Genomic DNA, 22860 nt, shown 5'->3' with positions numbered 1-22860 from the left:
AGCAAGAAAAGGAGAGAAATCATTATGACATGAGACTTTAGTAAAATTCTGCCCTATTAGATTTCGCTAAGAAGTAAGTGCTAGAAAAGGGGATTTCAGGGATGAGTTATTATATTTGCAATTTAGTGTAATGAAAATTACCAAGGCAGTACCATGAATTTAAATGAGCTGTGTAATTTTTTCTTAAGTTTTAATATGAAATAATTGTTCATTTCACCCAAAAAATAGCTAACATTTCTGATTCTTTTGCATAAATCAATATGCTCTGAACAGTAAAGCTAATAGCCCAGTAAAGTCTATAAAATATATCTGTATAGCTGTCTGTTTCCAGGGCTTTATTCCAGGATCTAAATAGCAGTTTCTATTTCTAGTCAACTACTGTCTTTATCAAATTACTTCTTTGACTCAGTGACAGCTTTTTAAGACATCTTCTAAAGGAAAGCTTTAATTTCTCATCTTTGTCCTTTAAGAATGTAATTTTTAAAGTAATAGAATTGACCATGATTATATTTTTGAGGATTTTTAGTAATACTGAAAACAATCATGGACGTGTAAAACTAGTTGTACAAAACACCACTCGTACTGACTTTGTTATTCATCATAGAATACAAGGGCCTCACTAACTTCTGTAAGACTGTGTTATCATACTTCATAGTTATCTAAAGTGTTGCTTCAATATATGCAAAAAAAGTATTTTAGTCCAATAACAAATCATTTTTTTACCCTTACGCTCTTTCCAAAAGAGATCCAAAGAAGCAAATATAAGAAAGTACAATAAAATTTTTAAAAAGCTCCTACCAGGGATGGGGGAATAACAATCATAATTTTAGATTATGTTAAATTTATCTTATTAGATATGATGGTAATGATAATGGATGTTCACCCCTCAGCTTCCACTGTGCTGCAAAATTACAAAATGTGTTTTTAATGAATACAGCATACTGGTTATGTTTATCTGATATCTATTTGAAATTAAAATGGCTTAAAATATTACGTAGAAAGTTTTAACTCTAATAATCCAAAAACACCCTAATCAGAAACTGCTTTATATCTAATTAAAGTACATTGTTGCTTACTTTTATTCTGACTCTTAAAAATGTTAGAACAAATTGCTCATTATGTATTTTGCTGCCACAATAATTAAATGTCCTATAAAACTTAAACCAGATTTGTTTTACTATCCTGTAAATAAGGAAATTGAACAAGATGATTTCCAGGATTATCTCATTTTTGCCTAATATTTCTATTGCTAGAATTCAGTCATAAGGCATACCATTTATCTTGAAAATTTCTTAGAATATAGAACAATCATGGCAGACACAGAGATTGTATGAGCTCAGGCTAACCTAAGACCTCAACTGTCCCTCTGGCATCATGTTTATTCCCACTCTAAACATGGAGCAGACTGATAATCCCTTCAGTTACTGAACAGATTGAGGTTTGTCTGAGAGAAGCTTGATTTAATTCCCAGCCTCAGAGCAGTCTATTAGGGAGAGAGCATCGGTCTTAGTCCAGATCCCAGGACGTTCTGATCCATCTCCAACTCTGTCGGGGAATCCTGGCATACCTACAGGGAACTCACTAAAGCTCAATTCTGAGGGTTATTGTTAGGAAACCACTGACTGAAACTGCCAGCCCTGGCCAGGCCCAGAAATAACCATTTGCTTCAGTTACCTCACAACAGAAGATCCTGACAAGGAACATGGAACTGACAAGCTACCACCAGCCCAAAGAATGTGGGAGGGGCCGATAGGAGGGAGGAGATGCCAGCCCATAATATGTCCTGCCAACCTGCCAGAAACCATCACGCTGGAATCCATCTTGGCTGAGAAATGTGCACACCCCCAGGAAGAACCTGAGTCAGGCCAAATACGGGCACAAGCAAGACGACTGGCTAGAGACAACCCAGAAACTAACCTGATTACCATAAAACCTGAGACTGCTAGCCACATGGTAGAGCAGTTCTCCTGGGCTCCCTTACCCTGCTGCTCTCTGCTCGAGCACCCTTTTTCAATGCAGTCTTTTGCTTGCTCAGTACATGAGTCTCCTCGGACAATTCATTTCCGAGTGTTAGACAAGAGCACTGGAAAGGGTCCCCCACCTCTAGTAACGGTATGACTAATAATTTTAAAGATTTAAGAAGGTGTGTGTGTGTGTGTATGTACACAAACATATACACACATATATACAACTTAGGGCAAGTTTCCTCTCTGAGCATTCCATTTCTACCTGTAAAGTGAAAGGAATGCACTAATGATCTCCAAAGCCCGTGTCAGTTGAAAAATTCTATGATTCCTGAAGTCAGATACTTTTCTTCCTCCTCCTTTCAAAATGGTAATGGATGAGAAATAAAATTTTTCAATAAAAAGAAAAACTTTTCAATAAAAAGAAAAATGAAAAGTACATTTTCAACTTGGAAGATTGGTTAAAAACCTAACTGGCAGGTGCTGGTGGGGGACCTCAAATACCTAAGGGGATGGGAGGAATCTCTGCATGACCGGGTAGGACACCGGGGGGGAAGGGGGGGAAGGAAAAGTGGAGGCAGGAAGGAACTGGTGCCCCTGAGGGCAGCTGGGGGAGGGGAGTGGTTCCCACACTTGGAGGGGCCCACCCACAGTGAGGGGATCAGAAGGGAAGGGAAGAGACCTTCAGAGGATCGGAGGGGAATGCAGCCAGCATCTCCCCTCCACTTGGCCCAGGTGAGACTGCTGGGATCCCAGGCCTGAACCTCTGCCCTAAGGGGACCCCTCTGACCACATGTGTCTGGAGCCTAAGCCCCGCACCTACCAAGGCCTTTTCTGGCTACGCGGGTCTGGAACCTAAGCCTCTGCTCCACCAAGGCCTTTTTCAGCTGTGCGGGTCCTGAGCCTAAGTCCCACCACCCACCAAGGCCTTTTCTGGCCTGGCAGGTCCTGAGCCTAAGCCCTGCCTCCCCCCAAGGGCTTTTCTGGCTGTACAGGTCTTGGGTCTAAGCTCCCCTCAAGGGCTTCTTCTGGCCATGAGAATCCTGGGCCTGAGCCCTGCCACCACCCCCCACCCACTGCCAAGGCCTCTTCTGGCCTTTTTTTCTTTTTTTTTCTATTTATTATTGTTATTTCATTTTTATTTTTTCTAATACATTTTTTATTTTTCTACTTTTATTTTTTATTCTTTGTTACTGTTCTCCTTTTTGTTTCTTTCCTTTTTTTTTTGGCCACGCCATGTGGCTTACAGGGTCTTTGTCCCAGGCCAAGAGTTGGGCCTGAGCTCCTGTGGTGGGAGCACCAAGTCCAAACCACTGGACTGACAGCAAACCTCAAACCCCAGTAACTGGTGTGAGCTCTCCAGAAGGGCCACATCTCAACACCAAGATTCAGCACCAAAAAAATGGCTGCAAACTGCAGTGCTGGACACCTCAGGCCAAACAACCAGCAAGACAGGAACACAGACCCACCCATCAAAAAAATTAGACGACAAAAAAATACGTTACAGATGAAGGAGCAAGGTAAAAAACGACAAGACAAAATAACTGCAGAGGAAGAAGGCAACTTACCTGAAAAAGAATTCATAGAAATGATAGCAAAGATGATCCAAAATCTCAGAAATAGATGGGAGGCACAGATTGAGAAAATACAGGAAATGTTTAACGAGGACCTGGAAGAACTGAAGAACAAACAAACAGTGATGAACAACACAATAACTGAAATGAAAAATACACTAAAAGTAAACAATAAAAGAATAACTGAGGCAGAAGAACGAGTGAGCTGTAACTGAGCTGGAAGACAAAATGGTGGAAATAACTGACAAGAAGCAGAATAAAGAAAAAAGAATGAAAAGAATTGAGGACAGTGTCAGAGACCTCTGGGACAACATTAAATGCACCACAATTTGAATTACAGGGGTCCCAGAAGAAGAAAAGAAGGAGAAAGCGTTTGAGAAAATATTTGAAGAGATTATAGTTGAAAACTTCCCTAATATGGAAAAGGACATAGCCACCTAAGTCCAGGAAGCACAGAGAGTCCCATATAGGATAAACCCAAGGAGAAACATGCCAAGACACATATTAATCAAACTAACAAAAACAAAGAAAAAATATTAAAAGCAGAGAGAGAAAAGCAACAAATAACATACGAGGGAAACCCCATAAGGTTATCAGCTGATTTCTCAGCAAAAACTCCACAGGCCAGAAGGGAGGGGCAGGATATATTTAAAGTGATGAAAGGGAAAAACTTAAAACGATGATTACTCTACCAAGCAAGAATCTCATTCAGATTCAACAGAGAAATCAAAACCCTTACAGACAAACAAAAGCTAAGAGAATTCAGCACCACCAAACCAGCTTTACAATAAATGCTAAAGGAACTTCTCTAGGCAGGAAACACAAGAGAAGGAAAAGACCTACAATAACAAACCCAAAAGAATTAAGTAAATGGTAATAGGAACATACATATCAATAATTACCCTGAAAGTAAACGGATTAAATGCTCAAACCAAAAGACACAGATTGGCTGAATGGACAAAGAAACAAGATCCATATATATGCTGTCTAAAAGAGACCCACTTCAGACCTAGGGACACATACAGACTGAAAGTGAAGGGATGGAAAAAGATATTCCATGCAAATGGAAATCAAAAGAAAGCTGGAGTAGCAATACTCAGATCAGACAAAATAGACTATAAATAAAGACTGTTACAAGATAAAAGGAAGGACACTATATTATGATCAAGGAATCAATACAAGAAGATATAACAATTATAAATATTTATGCACCCAACAGAGGACTACCACAATACATAAGGCAGATGCTAATAGCCATAAAAGGGGAAATCGACACTAACACAATAATAGTGGGGGACTTTAACACCCCACATTCACCTATGGACAGATCATCCAGACAGAAAATAAATAAGGAAAGACAAGCTTTAAATGACACAACAGACCAGATATATGTAATTGATATTTATAGGACATTCCACCCAAAAGCAGCAGAATACACTTTCTTCTCAAGTGCACACGGAACATTCCCCAGGATAGATCACGTTCTGGGTCACAAATCAATCCTTGGAAAATTTAAGAATACTGACACAAGTGGGATGGGATATGGGGATATATGTATACATATAGCTGACTCACTTTGTTATACAGCAGAAACTAACACACCATTGTAAAGCAATTATACTCCAATAAAGATGTTTAAATAAATAAATAAATAAATGCCTGTGAAATTTTTTTAAAAAAACTGAAATCTTATCAAGCATCTTTTCCAACCAGAACGCTGAGATTAGAAATCAATTACAGAAAAAATACTGTAAAAAAACCACAAACATATGGAGGCTAAACAATACACTACTAAATAACCAAGAGATCACTGAAGAAATCAAACCAGAAGTCAAAACATACATAGAGACAAATGACAATGAAAACACGATGATCCAAAACCTATGGGATGCAGCAAAAGCAGTTCTAAGAGGGAAGTCTATAGTAATTGAATTTCACCTCAAGAAACAAGAAAAATATCAAATAAATGATCTAAACTTACACATAAAGCAATTAGAGAAAGAAGAACAACAACCAAAAAAACCGCCGAAGTTAAAGAAATCATAAAGATCAGATGAGAAATAAAAGAAATAAAAATGAAGAAAACAATAGCAAAGATCAATAAAACTAAAAGTTGGTTCTTTGAGAAGATAAACAAAATTGATAAAACTTTAGCCTAGCTCATAAAGGCAAAAACAGAGAAGATTCAAATCAATAAAATTAGAAATGAAAGAAACAGGAGAAGTTACAACAGACACCACAGAAATACAAAGGATCATAAGAGACCACTACAAGCAACTATATGTCAACAAAATGGATAACCTGGAAGAAATGGACAATTCTTAGAAATGTACAACCTTCCAAGACAGAACCAGGAAGAAACAGAAAATATGAACAGACCAATCACAAGCACTGAAATTGAAACTGTGATTAAAAATCTTCCAACAAACAAAAGCACAGGACCATGTGGCTTAACAGGCGAATTCTATCAAACATTTAGAGAAAAGCTAACACCTATCCTTCTCAAACTCTTCCAAAATACAGCAGAGGGAGGAAGACTCCCAAACTCATTCTACAAGACCACCACCACCCTGGTACCAAAAGGAGACAAAGGTGTCACAAAGAAGGAAAATTACAGTCCAATATCACTGATGAACATAGATACAAAGATCCTCAACAAAATACTAGAAAACAGAATCCAACAGCACATTAAAAGGATCATACACCATGAGGAAGTGGGGTTTATCCCAAGAAGGAAAGGATTCTTCAATATACACAAATCACTGTGATACACCAAATTAACCAAAACGAAGGATTAAAAAACATATGATAATCTCAATAGATGCAGAAAAAGCTTTCAACAAAATTCAACACCCATTTATGATAAAAACTCTCCAGAAAGTAGGCATAGAAGGAACCTATGTCAACATAATAAAAGCCATATATTACAAACGCACAGTCAACATTGTTCTCAATGGTGAAAAAATGAAACCATTTCCTCTAAGATCAGGAAGAAGACAAGGTTGCCCACTCTCACCACTATTATTCAACATAGTTTGGGAAGTTTTAGCTAAAGCAATCAGAGAAGAAAGAGAAATAAAAGGAATCCAAATCAGAAAAGAAGAAGTAAAGCTGTCACTGTTTGCAGATGGTATGATACTATAAATAGAGAATCCTAAAGATGCTACCAGAAAATTACTAGAGCTAATCAATGAATTCAGTAAAGTAGCAGAATACAAAATTAATGGCCAGAAATCTACTGCATCTCTATACACTAATGATGAAAAATCTGAAAGTGAAATTAAGGAAACACTCCCATTTACCACTGCAACAAAAAGAATAAAATACCTAGGAATAAATCTACCTAAGGAGACAAAAGACCTGTATGCAGAAAAGTGTAAGACACTGATGAAAGAAACTAACAATGATATCAACAGATGGAGAGATATACCATGTTCTTGGATGGGAAGAATCAACATTGTGAAAATGACTATACCACACAAATCAATCTACAGATTCAATGCAATTCCTATCAAACTACCAATGGCATTTTTAACAGAACTACAACAAAAAATTTCACAATTTGTATGGAAACACAAAAGACCTTGAATAGCCAAAGCAATCTTGAGAAAGAAAAACAGAGCTGGAGGAATCACGCTCCTGGACTTCAGACTATACTACAAAGCTACAGTAATCAGGACAGTATGGTACCGGCACAAAAACAGAAATACAGATCAATGGAACAGGATAGAAAGCCCAGAGATAAACCCACGCACATATGGTCACCTTATCTTTGATAAAGAAAGCAAGACTATACAATGGAGAAAAGACAGCCTCTTCAGTAAGTGGTGCTAGGAAAACTGGACAGCTACATGTAAAAGAATGAAATTAGAACACTCCCTAACACCATACACAAAAATAAACTCAAAATGGATTAAAGGCCTAAATGTAAGGCCAGAAACTATCAAACTCTTAGAGGAAAACATAGGCAGAACACTCTATGACATACATCACAGCAAGATCCTTTTTGACCCACCCCTTAGACAAATGGATATAAAAACAAAAATAAACAAATGGGACCTAATGAAACTTAAAAGCTTTTGCACAGCAAAGGAAACCATAATCAAGACCAAAAGGCAACCCTCAGAATGGGAGAAAATATTTGCAAATGAAGCAACTGACAAAGGATTAATCTCCAAAATACACAAGCAGCTCATGCAGGTCAATATCAAAAAAAAACAAACAACCTAATCAAAAATTGGGAAGAATTCCTAAATAGACATTTCTCAAAGGAGATATACAGATTGCCAACAAACACATGAAAGGATGCTCAACATCACTAATCATTAGAGAAATGCAAATCAAAACTACAGTGAGGTATCACCTCACACAGGTCAGAATGGCCATCATCAAAAAATCTACAAACAATAAATGCTAGAGAGGGTGTGGAGAAAAGGGAACCTTCTTGCACTGCTGGTGGGAATGCAAATTGATACAGCCACTATGGAGAACAGTATGGAGGTTCCTTATAAAAAACTGAAAATAGGGCTTCCCTGGTGCCGCAGTGGTTGAGAGTCCGCCTGCTGATGCAGGGGACACAGGTTCCTGCCCTGGTCCAGGAAGATCCCACATGCTGCGGAGCAGCTAGGCCCATGAGCCATGGTCGCTGAGCCTGCGCATCCAGAGTCTTTGCTCCGCAACCGGAGAGGCCACAGCAGTGAGAGGCCCGCGTAACGCAAAAAAAAAAACAAAAACAAAAAAAAATAGAACTACCATACGACCCAGCAATCCCACTACTGGGCATATACCCTGAGAAAACCTTAATTCAATAACAGTCATGACCACAATGTTCATTGTAGCTCTATTTACAAGAGCCAGGACATGGAAGCAACCTAAATGTCCATTGATAGATGAATAGATAAAGAAGATGCAGCACATATATACAATGGAATATTACTCGGCCATAAAAAGAAATGAAATTGAGTTATTTGTAGTGAGGTGGATGGACCTAGAGACAGTCATACAGAGTGAAGTAAGTCAGAAAGAGAAAAACAAATACCGTATGCTAACACAAATATATGGAATCTAAAAAAAAAGGTTCTGATGAACTTAGGGGCAGGACAGGAATAAAGACGCAGACGTAGAGAATGGACCTGAGGACACACGGAGGGGGAAAGGTAAGCTGGGATGAAGTGAGAGCATGGCACAGACTTATATACACTACCAAATGTAAAATAGATAGCTAGTGGGAAGCAGCCACATAACACAGGGAGATCAGCTCAGTGCTTTGTGTCCTCCTAGAGGGGTGGGATAGGGAGCATGGGAGGGAGAAGCAAGAGGGAGGAGATATGGGGATATATGTATATGTATAGCTGATTCACTTTGTTACACAGCAGAAACTAACACACCATTGTAAATCAATTATACTCCAATAAAGATGTAAATAAATAAAATTTTTGTGAAATTTTTTTAATTAAAAAAATTCATATGGTCATCTGAATAGATTCAGAGAAGGTTTTGACAAAATTCAACATCTATTTATGATAAAAACTCTTCACAGAGAGAACACATCTCAACATAATAAAGGCCATGTATGACAAACCCTTAGCTAACATCATGCTTACTGGTGAAAACTTGAAGGCATTTCCTTTAAGATCAAGAACAAGACAAGCATCTCACACCTGCCACTTTTACTCAACATAATATCGGAAGTCCTAGCCAGAGCAATCAGACAAGAAAAAGAAACAAAAGGAATCCAAATTAAAAAGGAAGAAATAAAACTGTCTCTGTTTGCAGATGACATGACAATATATATAGAAAATCCTAAAGATACCACCTAAAAACTATTAAAAGTCATCAATGAATTCAATAACGTTGCAGGATAAGAATATTAATATACAGAAATCTGCTGACTTTCTTTACACTAAGTATGAACTATTAGAAAGAGAAATTAAGAAAATAATACAATTTCTAATAATGTCAAAAAGAGTAAAATACCTAAGAATAAATTTAACCAAGGAGGTAAAGGTTGGTACTCAGAAAGCTATAAGACCTTGCTGAGAGAAACTAAGAAAACACAAAATATGGAAAGATATACTATGTTCATGGATTGGAAGAATTAATATTGTTAAAATGACCATACTATCCAATTCTACAGATTCAATACAATTCCTATCAATATACCAATGGCATTTTTCATAGAGCTATACCAGATAATTCTAAAATTTGTATAGGAACACAAAAGACCCCAAATAGGCAAAACAATCTTGAGGAAGAACAAAACTGGAAGTAGCACTCTCAATGATTTCAAGCTATACTGTAAGCTACTATAACCAAAACAGAGGGTTACTAGACCTATTTTCGTGATCAATTCATAATGTATGCAAATGTCAAATCACTATGTAGTACACCTGAAAGTAACATGATATTGTATGTCAACTGTCCATTTTACCCTTGAACAACTCAGGGGTTAGGGGCACTGACTGTCTATCAAGTCAAAAATTCATGTATAACTTTACAGTCAGCTCTTTGTATAAGCAGTTCCACATCTATACGTTCAACCATCCACAGATCATGTGGTACTGTAGTATGTATTTAGTGAAAAAAATCCATGTATAATTGGACTTACGCAGTTTAAACCTGTGTTGTTCAAGGGTCTACTGTTATTTCATTTAAAAATAATTTTTGTAAGCAATGCTTTTGTCCCTGTAAAACTTCAATCTGATAAATGTATAAAATTTCATTTATTAATTGTATACATAATGTCTAAAATTTTAGAGTTGTGTTGTCTAATATGGTACCCACTAGCTACATGGGCTATTTAAATTTAAATGAATTAAAATTAAATTAAATACAATAAGATTCAGTTCCTCAATCTCACTAGCCATAGTTAAAGTGCTCAACAACCACAAGATGATGATGACCTTACCAAACAGGACAGACATAGAAGTTGTATTAGCTTATTTTCAGATGTATTGTTAGGATATAGACTAAACAGGTATGTTTATAAGAGACTCAAAAATACAGTGGCTCAGGCTTCCCTGGTGGTGCAGTGGTTGAGAATCTGCCTGCTAATGCAGGGGACATGGGTTCGAGCCCTGGTCTGGGAGGATCCCACATGCCGCGGAGCAACTGGGCCCGTAAGCCACAACTACTGATTCTGTGCGTCTGGAGCCTGTGCCCCGCAACAAGAGAGGCTGCGATAGTGAGAGGCCTGCGCGCCGTGATGAAGAGTGGCCCCTGCTTGCCACAACTAGAGAAAGCCCTCGCACAGAAACGAAGACCCAACACAGCAAAAATTAATTAATTAATTAATAAACTCCTACCCCCAACATCTTAAAAAAAAAAAAAAAAAAACCAGTGGCTCAATCGGCTCAGTCAAGACAGAAGTTCTTTTCTTTCTCCTCTAACAGTCTAGAATTGGTAGGTGGTCCCAGTGCAGAACTGGCAGATAGAAAGGCAAGTTCAGTCCCACAAGGTCTCCAAGGACCCAGGTCCTTCTTTCTTGTCTTGCTGTCCCTTGGGGTTCTACCCTATTGTGTATGTCTAGAACTAGCTCTGCAACATCTTATCTTCATGTCAGACGGTCAGAAGAGGAAGAAGAGAAAATGAAGGGCAAGGAATTTCCTTTACAGAGAATATGACCAGAATGCTGCACATATCACTTGCACGCACACTTTTGTGGCAGAGACGTATCTGCAGCTCATGTCTGGCTATCAGGGAGGCTGGGAAAGGTGATCAAGTTGTATGGCTGTGTGCCCAGTTACAACTTTGGCTGGGGGATGTTACTTCTATAAAAGAAGAATGAGAGATGGTTACTGGAGAACAATTAGCATTCTGCCCGAAGGGAATATCATTTAATGGATTTATTTTTTAAAGTGGAGCTTAAGTAACATTTAATCAGGAAGTTTTATCCACACTTAATAGTCCTTAGAAGGTAAAATTCCTATCAATGTCTCTTCCACTGGTTATATAAATTCTACTCTTAATATATTTTGTCCTGGCTGAAGTAGTATAAACCAGTAATTTAAAAATTATAGTTTCATTTAAAAACTGACTAAAAGGAAAATTTTGCTTTATTGGCTCTTTTAAAATAAATATTAGTATTCATTTTTAACTCAGTTAACTTCTTAATAGGGAAAAAGTTCTGTAAAGGATAGTGCTATCCATAAAATCTGTACAATAATATACACAAGTCAACACTGCATAATTGTTAAGTCATAGAATGTCCCAGCCAAAAACAATAAAGTATATAATAAATTTAACAATACTATGGGCATGTTTTATAAATTAAACTTAAGTTACAAAGTAAATGTTTTATTTAATATTTAATTTGTGGATGAGGAACTAAAAAGGAAATTATTAAATCATATTAAAATTCATTTTTCTTTTATAAAAGATGATTTGCTCTTGAGCTTCAAGCCTAACCATTTTTAACCTGCAATGAAAGTGGTATTAATATAATAAGGGTTTATATACTTGCCTTCCACTTATGTAAAATTGTTTCTTAAAAATCAGGTATATTATTCATTACATTTAAATTATATAATTTAGGCAATAGAAATCAGTAAAAGGACAATTAAAATTACAATACCAGAATTATCTTTTAGCAGTTGCATCTAGATTCAAAAATGTGCTTCATAAATGTTAAAAAATAATCTCTACTTATATGCTTTTGTTTAGATGAAAACATATGAAGAACTTTACTGTTTAATGGATTTATTTTTAAAAGTGGAACTTAAACAACATTTAAACAGCCAGAGATGTTCTTTTTAAAATAAGAATAAATTTCAACTAGCTAAAAACAACTCAAAAGTCAAAACTGGTCATTTTGCATTAATAATAAAAGTTTTTTAGACCAATAATTCCTATGTGTTATTAAATTATAATAGATTAGGGACCCACTGTACTGGCAAGTCAGTGTTCACATGTTAGTCAACAGTATCTGTAAGACAATTGTGCACATTTTATTATTTGTTAAATCGACCTTAAATAATATATTAAACACACTATTTCCAAACAAAATGAATTCTATTCTAATTTCTTCCATCTTTAAATCTAAGCAGGCAATTTGTGAAATCACTTGCGATACCAATCAAAATATTTTCCCTTCCTAGTTCCTCTTAACGACATCTAAGGTGAAATAAGTTCAATATGAAGGTAGCATCCTCTCAGCCAGCTTCCCTCACTGTCTATTACTAATTTTCAAGTATTCTCCCCTCTGGCCCATATGGCCCACTCACACGGACATTTCTAATCTGTTAGGTTTAACCCCAACCATTTCCATCCCATTCAAGAAATAACATAAGGCAAGGGAGAGTGACATTTTATAATGATTATCTTGAATCTACGGCTTATTTAAGAAAAAAAATACTTCACTTTTTTTTACACAATAAGAAACATAAGATTTCATGAAAAGTCCTCATAGTACAGAATAGTTCAAAAAGCTGGATTCCTTGTGGGGTAGGGGAGCAGAAAGAAAGAATAGAAAAGAAAACTCTACAACTGCATAGAAGAACTGACGAGAAATTGAGAGCAATCCTCAGAGGCCGAGAAAGTGACAAGAAGCAGAATCCGATAGAGAACAAAATGCTGATGTCGGTATCTGTCATGGGAACGTCTGCTGACTCCTAGAGGCCCAGAGCTTCACGCTTACCAGGCTGTGTGACTAAAGAACAGGGGTAAATGTAGGGACTATACCAAGTGGGAAGTTGTATCAGAGACTCTCACAAAAAGCAAAATCCCCTGGAGCTGACATCTCAGTGAAAGAATAAACTGGAATTTTTTAAAGATACTGCACAAGAAGGAAATAAAGATATCTGCCTATTTCATTTCCATTACCTCATCCATTAGGGCTGAGGAGGAATGATCACCTATCCTGAAAATTCTTAACCAGAAGACTAATCTCAATTGGACTGGAGCAAAAATCATATTACTTACTTCTGCAGCTCCCCACTAGCCTTAGCCAATAACTTAAAGTGGTCATGAATTAGTAGTACACCTTGGCACCGAGTGGAGGCAACTCAAGTGTTTTGGAAGAAAACGTCTTAAAACCAAAATCTGAAAGAATTTCCACAGACAAACTCCCAAGGAACATGAATTCACAATAAAAAACAAACAAACACATGATGACTCAAGCTACCATGAGCAAAAAGTTAGTAGAAATAACAACAAGATCAGATCCACTTAGACAGTAGATATTAGAATATTCAGATAAAAACACTTAAGTAAACATGTTTACTCTATTCAAAGGTTTAAATGAGCTGACATGCGGCATATATCTAGAAGGGATTTAAATTTTTTTTAAAACTGCTGAAATAAAAAAAGACAACCTAGTTATTTAAAAAATAGACAAGACTTGAACAGGCAGTTCACTAAATAAATAAATAAAAGTGAAAAAGGAAACACAGTGGGGAGTAGCCAGGATGACTCAGGGAAACCCTGAGCTCACCTCCTTCCATGGGCACACCAAAATTACAACTATTTACAGAGCAACTATTGATGAGAAAAACCAAAAGACTAGCAGAAAAGATCTTCTACAGCTAAAGATATAAAGAAGGAACCACAATGAGATGCGTTAGAGGGATGGAGACACGGTATAGTCAAGACCCACACCCCCTGGTGCATGACCCACTAACAGGAGGATATTTACAATTACAGAGGTTCTCCCCAAAGAGCGAGGGTTTTGAGCTCCCCATCAGGCTCCCCAGCCCAGGGTTCCTGCACTGGGAAGATAGGCCCCCACAATGTTTGGCTTTGAAGGCTAGCATGGCTTACTTTCAGGAGACCCGGAGGGCTGTGCGATAATAGACTCCACTCTTAAAGGGTGCATACAAAACTTCACACACTTTGGGATCCAGGGCAGAAGCAATACTTTGAAAGGAGCCTGGGTCAGATGTACCCTTGCAGAGCCTCCCGGAGAGGCAGGAGGCAATGGAAGCTCATCCCAGGGACACAGACAGTGGTGGCAGCCATTTTGGGGAGCTTGTTCCACTACGAGGACATTGGTGCTGGCAAGCTCTAATTTGGAATGCCATTTTATGAGCTCTGGAACCCGGCCCTGCCCACCAGGAAAAATCTCAGTAGTAAAGGCAAATATACAGCAAAGGCAGTAAGTCAGCCGTATATAAAGCTAGTAGGAAGGTTAAAAGACAAAAGTATAAAATCATCTATATCTGCAATAAGTAGTTAAGGGATACACAAAACAAAACAATGTAAAATATGACTTCCAAAACAGTAAACATGAAGGGTGGGTAAAAGTGCAGGGCTGTTAAAATACATTTGAACTTAAGAGATCAGCAACTTAAAATAATCATATATACGTATATATGTGTGTGTGTATATATATATATATATGTATATATATATGGCTATGTGTAGTGTGGGGAACATAGTCAATAACTATGTAATATCTTTGTATGGTGACAGATGGTAACTAGACATTGCGGTAATCATTAAACAATGTATAGAAATATCGAATCACTATGTTGTGTAGCAGGAACTAACATAGTGCTGTAGGTCAATTATACTTCAAAACAAGCAAACAGAAAAACTCATAGAAAAAGAGATCAGATTTGTGGTTACCAGAGGTAGGGATGCGGGGAGGGGCAATTGAATGAAGGTGGTCAAAAGGTACACACTCCCAGTTACAGATAAATGATTACTAGGGATGTAATGTACAGCATGATAAATATAATTAACACTGCTGTATGTTACATGTGAAAGTTGAGAGAATAAATTCTAAGAGTTCTCATCACAAGAAATCAATTTTTTTCTATTTCTTTAATTTTACATCTATATAAGATGATGAACATTCACTAAATTTATTGTGTTAATCATTTCATGATGTATGTAAGTCAAATCTGTACACCTTAAACTTATACCATGCTGTATGTCAACTATATCTCAATAAAACTGGAAAAAAAGACAACACAGTTGGCCAATGAATACATCAAAAAAGTGTTCAATCTTAACTAGTACTCAGGGAAGTAACAAGTAAAAACATAATAATACCCCATTACATACCAAAACACAGTTGGCAAATTTTCAAGTCTGACAATGTCAAATTTGGCAAGCATGTAGAGCAAGAGGAATCTCATATTCTCACATACAGCTGGTAAGAGAATAAATTAAGACGCACTCTTTGGAAAAGCTTGGCTTTATCTATTAGAATGGAAAATACCCCCTACCTATGATCTAACAATTCCACTAACGTATAAATACTCAAGAGGAATTCATGTTCATGATACTAGGACACTATATGACAATGGTTATAGCAGCATTGTTCATGACACCAAAACAACCAAACAAACATACAAACAAAAAACCGGGAAACTATCTAAATGTCCATCCATAGCTGACAAATGAAATCAACTAACTACAACTACATGCAAGACCACAGATGAACCCCATGACATAAGCAAAAAAAAACCAAAACGTATAGTATATATAATGTCCAAAACAGGCAAAACTATATTATTAGGGATTCATTTATAAGTGGAAAACTATAAAGAACAGTAAGGATATGGTTACGGTAAAAGTCAGCTTGATGGTTACCTTTAGAGGTGGGAAGATTATGATGAGGAGAGGCAAACGGTAGGCTTTAGAGTGCTAATAATCTTCTTAACCTCGGTGGAGTTATACAAGAGAATGTATAATTTATAAATTTATAATCATTTCATAAATTTATAATCATTTATTAGGCTGTACATATAATTTTATATTGCTAATACATTTATATGGCAATTCAAATCATTAAGTTAACATAGAAATTTAAAAATTTTGCAGAGGTCATTATTATTATTCCATGTGTTCCTCTAAATTTGACAGCCCCCTTTGAAATTAGTTTGTTGCCAATGTGATTATTTCTGGCTAACAGGCTATTAGAAGAAGTCATATGTGTCCCTTCCAGTCTGAAGCACTTACAGTCATGAGTTCTCCATACTCCCTCTTTCCCTGCTGTGGCACACCCTGAATCTGCATGTTGAAATGGTAAAGCCACAAAATGTAAGCCAACTGGATTCCTGGATCCCAGCATGAAAGGGGGTTGTTCTACAAAACTGCTGGACAGTCAGAGGGATTTGCATGAATGAGAAATAAACTTCATGTTTAAAGCCATTAAGAGTTTAGGATTTAAATGTCTCTGCAGCATACCGTAGCCTAATTGACTAATACAAGCGGGTTAAGAGCAAGTTAGATAAAAAATAAACAGAGCTAAAAATATTAAACTATATGCTCCTCAGAATTTTCTTTTTTAAAGTGAACTGTGAAATAGAGGTACAGTGGCATGGAAATAAAATGAGAAGGTCTAGAACATGTCTAATTACAACTCCAGAAGAAAATTCTCCACAGACAATAGAGGAGAGGTATAACTGCTATATATCATATTTCAAAGTTGGTATAAGAATAAATCCTAAGAACTCTCATTACAAGGAAAACACCATTTTTTTCTTTCTCTTTTCTTCTGTATCTGTATGAGATGATGGATGTCAACTAAACTTATTAATCATTTCACAATATATGTAAGTCAAATCATTACACTGTACATCTTAAATTTATATAGTGCTGTATGTCAAGTATATCTCAATAAAAATGGAAAAAAATTCAATGTCAAGTTCTCATTCCTCATCCATTATGACTACTCAGTGGTATTTAGTACAAGTGATCCTTGAAATACTTCTTTACTTGACTCCCAGGACACCATAATCTACTCCTCTGATCATTCCTTCTAGATCTATTTTGTAAATTTCTCCTCCTCTCACCAATCTCTTCATGTTGGAGTGATCAGTGCCTTAGATCTTTGACCTTTATTCTTCTTCCTTTACACTCACACACGTGGTGATGTCATCCAATCTTGGGCCTTTAAATATCTATATTCTGACACCTCAAAGTTACATATCTAGGATTTTCTCCCCCAATCCTGTTCCACCCACAGCCTTGTACATCCTAGTATATAGCTAAAGCCAAATTCTGGACCCATCCTTGACCCCTTTCTTTCCTCTCACAACCCATAGATCAATGATCTGGAAATCTGTTTGGCTTTACCTTCAAAATATTTCGAGAGTAACCACTACCCAACATCTTTGGTGTCCCTACTCTCAAGTGAACCACTTTATCTATCATCTGAAATATGACAATGGCCTCTAAACAGATCCTGAGCTACTGTTGGCCCTCTAGAGACCATTCCCACCCCAGCAGCCCCAGAGGTTCTTTTAAAACTTACAGCCAATCATGCCATTCCTTTTCACAAAATCTAAGTGGCTCGCCATCTCACTCAAGAGTAAAAACCAAAATGCATCTAATAGCCTAAAAGACTTCACATGAGCTGATTCCAGTACCTTTTTATCCTTCTTTCCTCCTAGGTTCCATGTTGCTCATCCAGCCATACTGAGGTCCTTGCTGTCCCTCAAACACACCAAGCCCCTTCTTCCCCTTAGGCTATGCACAGACGGTATCTCTAGCTGGAATGGTCCTCCCCCAGAGAACCATATGACTAAATTTGTCATTTCCTTAGTCTTTGCTTAAATGCTACTATCTCAATGAAGCCTACCCAGACCACCCAATATAAAACTGCAGAAAAAAAACAAGAACAGTAACTTAAAATGACATCTGCACCCCCATGTTCATTGCAGCATTATTTCCAACAGCCAAGACATGGTAACAACCTAAGTGTCCATCAACAGATGAAAAGATAAAGAAGTTTATCTTTATAAAGAAGTGGCATATATATACAATGGAATATTATTCAGCCACAGAAAAATAATGAAATCTTGCCTTTAGCAACAGCATGGATGGGCCCTGAGGGCATTATGCTAAGTGAAATACATCAGAGAAAGACAAATACTGTTATGATATCATTTACACGTGGAATATTTTAAAAACAACAAAGAAATAAACAAAAAAAAAAAGTCATAGATACAGAGAACAGATTGGTGGTTGCCAGAGGCTGAGGGTCTGGGGGGGGTGAGATGGGTGAAAGTCATCAAAAGGTACAAACTTCCACGTTATAAAATAAATGTCATGAGGATGTAAAGTACAGCATGGTGTCTACAGTTAAATAATCCTGTATTATATAGTTAAACGTTGCTAAAGGAATAGATCTTAAAAGTTTTTACCACATACCAAAAAACCTGTAACTATGTTTGGTGATGGATGTTAACTAATGTGGTGATCAGGTCACAATATATACATATATCAAATCATTCTATTGTACACCTGAAACTAATATAATGTTGTATGTCAATTATATCTCAATTTAAAAAAATAAAGTAAGTTAATTGAATGAGGCATTGTTAGCAAAGCATAGTTAGCACTGCCCCAGAGACACTCACCACTGCGTTGTTGTCATACAGCTCCTCCACCACCACTAAAGGCAGGGACCCCATCAACTCCTCTGGCCTCCATAAAGCACCAAGTCATTTAACAGCAGCATCTGGTTCCAGGTGGGGAAGAGGGTCTTGGAAATGACCTGGAAGGCAGAGCTAAATAAATAAATACGTAAAATTGCAAACCCTCATCTATCTCTCCAAATAACTCTTTACCCTGCTCTACCGTTTTCTTTTCACATAGTATTTATCCCCTTGTAAAATATTGTGTAATTTACTTATTTATTATATCTACTGTTTCTCATCTCCCCACCGAGAATGTAACCTTCATAAATGTTTGTTTCAACCAGACCCCAAAATAAAGATATGAATGCAAGTAATTCATTTGAAAGACAATACCAGAAAGCACAGTGAGGGGTTGCGAAGTGAGAGAGGAAAGTGAAGAAAGTCAATATAGTATGTGATACTGAGCAGGTTACCACTGGAAAAACAGGCTCCATCCCACCCAGTTCAGAAAGACTGGGTGAGGTGTGGTTCAGAATCATCCCATATCCCTGAGCACTAACGCTACAGTATTTCTAGACTTTCCACATGGCCAAGCTTGCTTCTGTGACTAGAGAACATTCTCAGGCTGAGAGATGCAGGAAGACATCAGCATGTACAGAAACTGTCCACAAGTGACCCCCCGCAAAGATAAGCCGAAGATATATGGGCAGGTACTAATCACCTCACTACCATAAAAATCTCTGTCCTTCTGTGTACTTGTTTTAATTGATATATCCCAAAGCTCTAGAAAAGACCCTGTCACATAGTAGGTATACAAAAAAATCTGTGTTGAATATTGTTGAAGAAATAAAAGGTCAAAAAAGAAATCACATGAAATGAGAAAATGCTTATAACTAAACAAAAGAGAAAATTCCCACATATTGTAACTTGTGAGATACAGCTAAAATGGTACTTTGAGATAAATGGGTAGTCAGAAATGATTATATTACTAAATAAGAATGGCTAAAAACTAATACAGTAGTCTAAGCATTCAATTTAAGTCATCAAAAAAGAACGATATAGGAATAAATTAGGAATTTGGGATTAACAGATACACACTACTATATATATAAAACAGATAAACAACAAGGACCTACTGTACAGCACAGGAAGCTATATTCAATATCTTGATATATGTGTGTGTATATATATATATATTTATATATACATATATTTGAATCACTTTACTGTAACCTGAAACATTACAAATCAATGATACTTCAATTTTAAAAAAAGAACAATATAATAAGCTCAAAGAAATTCAAATAAAGACGATAAGGACAAAGATTAATTTAAATAGACAATAAAGGTATAATAAAGAAAACTAAATAAGCCATAAGCTGGTTTTTTAAAAAGAATAGTAAACTGACAATCTTAGCAATATTAATCAAGGGAAAAAAAGAAAGAGAAAGAGAAAGCACAATTAAACTAAAATGTGATTAAAATAAGAACACACTACAGATGCAACAGAGAATGAAAATGTAAAAGAATATTAACACTATACCTATCTGAAAATTCCTCTAACAAAATGAATTTAATCAGTCATTGAGCATCTTCATACCCAGATGGCTTTACAGGCAAGTTTCTACCAAATGTTCAAAGAACAAACCATTCTAATTTTGTGCAAACTTTTCTGAAGACTACAAAGGAGGGAATTGTTTAAAGAGGCTATTCAGTTAGTTATTGCTGCAAAAATGCTTAGTATTTTGTAACCAAATGTGACTGTGTGATATTAGCACAGGAAGAGAAAAATAGATCAATAGAACTCAGCAGACAGTCCAAGGACATACACATATGTTCTATACATACGTACAAACATCATATGTGATAGAAATAGAGGAACAGGAAGGACCAGGCAGTAAATTGTGCTGGAACAAATGGTTTTTCATATGGAAAAAAATAAAATTGAAGGATGTAAATAAAAAGAGGAAAACTTGAAAATTTTCTGGAAGAAAACATAGGTGAATTTCTTTAGGAACTCCAGACAAGGAAGAATTTTTTTTAACAGGACAAAGCAGTGTGGATCCCAAAGGAAAAGATTGACAAATTCAACTACTTTAAAATTAAGGAGAAGTGATTTGCAACACATATAATCCACAAAGGACTTAAAGAAGAAAACGTACAAATAATAAGAAAAAGAAAAACCTATTAGAAAAATGGGCAAAAAGCAAGCAGACACTTCACGGAAGCAGAAATACAAACACAACATTATAAAAGGCACTCTACTCTCATTAGTAATCAGGAAAATGTAAATCAAACCATGAGATTCCATTTTAAATGTACCAAACTGACAAAAATTTAAAAAGCAAACAATAAGAAGTGCTGACACAAAGGGAATTTTTAATACACTATCAGTGAGCGTATAAATTAATATGACCACTTTGGAAAACAATTTGTCTAGCAAAAAACTGTGTAGCAAAAAAAAAATCTAGAAAAATGGAAATCCACATGTCCCATGACCCATCAATTTCCACTCCAAAGATTATACTCTAGAGAGTTTTGCATGTACATATTCACCAGGTGACATGTATAAACTTATTAGAACATCACTGTTTTTAACAGCAAGGAAAAGAAAAACTAGAAACAATTCAAATTTTTACCAAGAGGAGAGATGAACTACCAAATGCTCAAAGAACAAATGAATGAACTATAACTACATGCATCAATATGAATAAATCTAAAATTAAAAGTGAAAAAAGCGGGGCTTCCCTGGTGGCGCAGTGGTTGAGAGTCTGCCTGCCGATGCACAGGACACGGGTTCGTGCCCCGGTCTGGGAAGATCCCACATGCTGCGGAGCGGCTGGGCCCGTGAGCCATGGCCGCTGAGCCTGCGCGTCCGGAGCCTGTGCTCCGCAACGGGAGAGGCCACAACAGTGAGAGGCCCGTGTACCACAAAAAAAAAAAAAAAAAGTGAACGAAGCAAGTCTCAGGATACACACAATATGTTTCCTTTCATACAAATGTCAAAAACATGTGAATGTAAGCTATACATTATATGAGAACATAGAAGGTAAGGCTGTAAAGAAAAGTAAGGAAATGCTAACCACAAAATTCAAGATTGTAATTATTCCTGGAAGCAGAGAAGGAAGAAGGATACAATTGGAAAGAGGCTCACTGGGCACTTCATAGGTACTGGAACATCCATATATACACATTACTGCCTTAACTATTATTAATTATAAAACATTCCTACTTCACAAGTAATTTCAATACACCAATCCACAAAACAGCAGTTATGGCCTTAGCACTTGTCCAAAATCACTTGCAGAATATGAAAAAGAATGTATATATATGTATAACCGAATCACTTTGCTGTACAGCAGAAATTAACACACTGTAAATCAACTATACTTCAATAAAATAAATTTTTAAAAGAAATAAATAATACAAATAAATAAAATCACATGCAATTACCTAACTGAGATAAACGAAGGAAAGAGGATATGGGGAAAAGAAAACCCTGTCCCCCCATAGTTCTCATACATACTGTGAGCTTAGCCTTCTCAACTCACCATTGATAACATCTCCATAGAGTTCTTGGTATTATAATATACAGAAACCTCTACTAGCTGGATCCTTCCCGACTATTATAGTCAAGATAAAAGACCTAGAGCAGCATCCTACAGAATCATGTCTTAACCAGACATATGCCCTGTAGGGATGCAATGTATTACACAGGCACATAAAAAAAAAAAAACATTTACAGTATTTTACCCTATATTTGAACTACCCTATATTTGAATTACCTAAGACTTAAGTCTTATGTAACAGTATGCCAATTAGAGTCAGTCTATTTTTAGAAATTCATATCAGAAGGTATTAAACTAAGAAAATTTGCTATATCAAAATAATGGCTGTAGGATGCAGCTGGGCAGCTCTCATATTATTATAGCAATAAAAAGCCATCAGGTTTGTCAGCTTCTTTTAATGTTAAGTCTGACACTTACTTATAGAGCTAAGAATTCATCTACCCTG

The 22860-nt window shown here is 36.5% G+C and overlaps 1 long non-coding RNA gene across 2 annotated transcripts in view; it reads right to left on the bottom strand.

Moving 5' to 3' along the window:
- Positions 1-22860, bottom strand: part of LOC132598230 (uncharacterized) — a 245256-nt gene that overhangs the window by 15213 nt on the left and 207183 nt on the right. For both annotated transcript variants that reach the window (XR_009566211.1, XR_009566212.1), the window contains one exon: positions 18847-18983. This is a non-coding gene — a long non-coding RNA (uncharacterized lncRNA). The remainder of the gene's footprint in view (positions 1-18846; positions 18984-22860) is intronic.

The sequence above is a fragment of the Globicephala melas genome, chromosome 12 (genome assembly GCF_963455315.2).
Source record: "Globicephala melas chromosome 12, mGloMel1.2, whole genome shotgun sequence".
Lineage (NCBI taxonomy): Eukaryota > Metazoa > Chordata > Mammalia > Artiodactyla > Delphinidae > Globicephala > Globicephala melas.
This window is presented reverse-complemented; position numbering and strand designations above follow the sequence as displayed.